Source organism: Patiria miniata, unplaced genomic scaffold (assembly GCF_015706575.1).
Source record: "Patiria miniata isolate m_02_andy unplaced genomic scaffold, ASM1570657v1 HiC_scaffold_13, whole genome shotgun sequence".
NCBI lineage: Eukaryota > Metazoa > Echinodermata > Asteroidea > Valvatida > Asterinidae > Patiria > Patiria miniata.
In genome coordinates this window covers 18,825,585-18,830,021 of record NW_024037051.1, presented here as the reverse complement: position 1 = coordinate 18,830,021, position 4,437 = coordinate 18,825,585, and the positions used below count along the sequence as shown (strand labels likewise).

General features: G+C 37.5%; 1 long non-coding RNA gene across 1 annotated transcript; it reads right to left on the bottom strand.

Moving 5' to 3' along the window:
* Positions 1-2,207: 2,207 nt before the first annotated feature.
* On the bottom strand, positions 2,208-3,435 carry LOC119719385. Its single transcript, XR_005269919.1, has 3 exons — positions 3,263-3,435; positions 2,820-2,899; positions 2,208-2,256 (listed from the first exon to the last, which is right to left on the bottom strand). It is a non-coding gene; the product is annotated as an uncharacterized LOC119719385 (long non-coding RNA).
* Between the last annotated feature and the right edge of the window lie 1,002 nt (positions 3,436-4,437).

Below are 4,437 nucleotides of genomic sequence, written 5' to 3'. Positions count from 1 at the left end.
AAAAAAAAAAGCCGCGTCGCCGCACCACTTTTTTGGGCAAGCTCCATACCAGAAACCAGAGACTTTTTTTTTAGCCTTAGTACAAGAATCATACAAATCACTCATGTACTTTTCAAGTTACGGGATTTGAAACACAAACAATTCGAAAACAAAACAGACGAAAACAATTCACATACATACATCCCTATGTGAATTGTAGTCGTTTTGCTGAAAGAACAATTACCTTTTTTTGTGATCCGTGGACAGAACTTTGAAACGGTGGTTGTGTTTAAAATCGAGTAACTTGAAAAAGTACATGAGTGATTTGAATTATTCTTATACTAAAAGAAAGCACATTAATTGGGCTTTTATTTCTTAGATTTTGAAATTGATACATGCAGAACTTCAGTACAAAAAGAAATCCTGTCATTTCGTACTGAGAGATGACGGGGAAAGTTCACTAAATCTACAATAATGGGCTTACCGTTGTTTAAATCGTTCGTGTTGACTGCCAATATACCTAGCGTCCGATCATTAGCCCCAGCTGCAACGGCCATTACGACACCTGGTATATCTATTACATTGGTTATCATTTGTGCAAGCTGAAACAGAAACCAACATAGTGATCGAATGACTCGTACAGAAATATTTGTGTGGACAACCTGTTGAAGGAAGCTTTGAAGAGACTGTCAATGTTTACACGGACCCAGGATAAATTACCATACAGTAAAAGCCTCAAACTGTTTGTTTTTATACCACACAGAAAAGAGACTTGTTCCAAATTTCAGATATCGGTTTTCTCAGAATAATGATCTTGAAAAGATATAACTCTGGACTATCGGATTCCGGCCAATTTCAAACACCCCCCCCCCCCCTAAAAAAAGATCATTCAATTTATTTCTAGACCCTTTCAACCAGTTCTATTTGAAAATTAATACATTTAGTCCCCAAGAAGAGTCGTTTGCTTCCCTAAGTTTAGCTATAGAATTGACATGACAAATAGTTAGTTCAACTTCAAATGGTATTCATTCATTCCAATTTGTCGGAGACAAGGGCGGATCCAGAACACAATTTTTGGGGGGCAAAAAAAAAAATTTTGGTCCCCCCAAAAAGTGGGTCCAATAAATTACGGCGTGGGGTTCGGGGCCCGCTTAAGGGCCCCGAAAAAAATTTGGATTCTAGATGCTCTGTGGTGCGATCTGAGGCAATTTCTGACCACTTTAACCAATGTTTTTTTTGAGGAAAAGATGGTGATGTACTCATTGCCTGCCTTTATTGCGATGTTACATAAAAAAAAAAAGGTTTCGTTTTTGGGGGGGCCATGGCCCCCTTTGGCCCCCCCCCCCCGGATCCGCCCTTGATCGGAGATAGTATATCACGAGGTTTATCATGCATTGAATTTCCTGAATGGACACACATACTTTATTCACATGTTTGCGTTCAAATTTGTTTCTGTGTTATTTGCATTCAGATTCCAACATGTTCCCGGTGAACAGAAATTAACCAAAATAATAAAACGACCCGTTCAAAGAATAACAAGGCAAATAAACAAGAAAACATCTTGGTTTCGTTTCCATTGAAGATTCATTAGATTCACTTTTTGATTTTCAGATTTTTTGTCTTACTGTCTTCCGATTCAAAACAATGCAAACGAAAATTATTAATTCATACAAACAAAAGGATAGGACTGATTAAATAAGCAGCAAACGCCGATAACAGCGCCCAATGAAAGGAGAATTGTACACCCGGTGTGTAAATAATCAATCCTGATGTCATCAGTATTGATAAATGAACCCCTGACAGTAACAAGTGATTGCCTATAAATGAAATAGAAACTTTACAAAATCTTACGCTATTCGACAATTGCCAAATATTTCATTAAAAGTAATTGGCAAAAAGTAAACTTATGGATGACAATGTCACCTTGAATGCATTTCAAAGAAAATAGAATAACTGCAACGAAAAACTGTGTGCACAAAAAAAAAAACGAAATGTAATTTTTCAATTCAAGAAAATTTCTTGAATATGAAAGATTCTGTATGAAAATGATCAAACCTTAACTGAAATTTGCAAGAAAAACAACAGCATTCGCCCGGGCAGCATAAACAGAAACACATCTTTTCAATAATTCCTAAGCTTTGATTCATGTCGTAGTGCCAACCCGGCTCAAATATTTTTTCTTTTTACAAAATTCTTATTAAATACCAATGAACTTACACTTCTTCACAATCTCGCGAGATTCCAGCTCTTGCACCAACTCCTCATCAGCAAGAAAGTCTGCATGACATTAAAAAGGGGTTTTGGTGCTGAATTCATGGATTGCACTTAAAGATAGCGTGAATTGCACCTAAGGATAACAATGACCTAATCTTCACATATATTGAATAACAAAACCAACGGGTAATGTGTCATAGTGTTTGATAATTTGAAAATAAACCGAACAAAAATATATACATATTTTGTTATTAAAAACCTTGGAACATGCAGGTTTAGGGGGAAATCCACAAAAGCCACAACTAATCATCTTAAAGCCCTCTTTAAAGACAGTGTTTAAGCTAAGTTTTATTTTTCTAAATTCCAATAAAGATGGAACATCATCAGAACTTTAGTAGAGCGATTTAAGGCAATGTTGACAATAAGAGTTCTCTCCTCTACAATGAAAACTTAAACGTTCATTTCAATATGTTTATATAGACTATAATCAAAATTATCAAAAATCGAATCAAATACATTTACTCCAAGCATGACATACGATAGGCCCACGGGGCTGTGCGAATGTGGTTATAAGGACACTATGCTACATGTCGGAACCGTAAGAATAATGGAACATATTAACTTACCGTCCGTCTCTGCCAAACCGAAGACACATCCAACGACCATCAGGAGAAGCAGGCACATGTAAACCTTCATTCTGGCTAATCTAGAAAGTGAGGGAGAAAACGAATGACAGTAAGAAACTGGCAATGATATGGTTGTATCGCAATGTAAGACGACGCGTAAACAAGTGCGAGCATGTAACATAAAATTATGTCATTCCTTTTTTCCCCGCAGATTAATTTGGTTGTTGCGCATTTTGTACTTTTCATGAAGTTCGCTCAGAAGCAGCAGTAAAAGTATACATAACGCGTATATATCACTGTCGTTTTTATACATGTAAAGTTATATTAACGCACATCCGTGACAGATTGTCGTTAATCATCAACAAATGTAATACTGCCGGGGGGGGGGGGTTCTTTTCAAGCAACTGACATATCAAATCTGGCCACATTTATCCAAAGCTTACATTTCAGGTTGAAACAGACTTGAAAACCAAAGCAAAGTCAGGAGGCGGAAATGCACTGGATGCTTTCAACTTGATGTCTACTGAACGAATGCTCCACAACAGCGCCGAGTACACGTCTTTGTATAGTAGCTGGGTTCAAATGTCACATACCCGTCATCTATTGGCAGTTTTGTTGAAACACGTAGGCCTACATCTACAGACGTTTCAATTAAAGACCACGTGACTCTAGGGGCGGTTGTTTATGTTTGAACCAATCATCGTAAACATCGTAAACACAAACAAAACAAACACCCCTCCCCTCCAAAAAGAAAAGAAGTTCGCCAGTGGACCATTATTATGCGTTACTCATTACTTATGCATTAATCATAAAATATAACTAGTACAAGCATGGGCGCATATATGCGGTTATCGGATGAAAGAAGTAACGATCATTGGTACATGACAGAACGGGGAGAGATGGAGTCAAAGTGCGAGTCAAAAAAAATATACACTTTTAAAATTGGCCATAGTTTTATTCTGTAGCAATATAGAAAAGATATTTTCATGCAGTCATGCATGAAAACTAATCCAGTGAAAATGTCACCAAAATAAGCAGGAAGAGTTACTCTAAAAGTGCATATGAAAATATCTTATTATTTTGCTAGAGAATAAAACCATGGCCAATTTTAAAAGTGTATAATAGGTGTTTTTTTACTCGCACTTGTATTTAAATTTGGTGGTTTTTTTGGGCAGTTTGAAGGATGTAAGCCTTCTGAGAATCATAGGCTTCGAAACTGTCAAAATAGATGAAAAGAGTGAACAAAAATAGAAGTAAATGGTGCACGCTTTCGGCCATTGCACATCTCCTCGATTGTGTGTTGCTCCAAACGATCGAGAAGGTGCGCAATGACATCAGGGGTGGTCCTGCATTCCTTCAGAAGCTTTCGGCCGCAGCACGCGCCTTCCGCCACCGTCTCCAGCGCTGTATCGACATTCTGAAAGTGAGTTTTTGTGTTTAGTATGGCGTTTAAATCTCACCAGGGTGACCGTAAGGCCAGAGCCGAATTCTGCTAAATACACATCGAAAATCTGTCAGATTTATCAAAAATCTGCCAAATTCCCCAGAATTACTCGACATACACTATTAACACTGAAAATCACATGCAGATTGGTACTTTTTCCTTAATTAAGGTTCA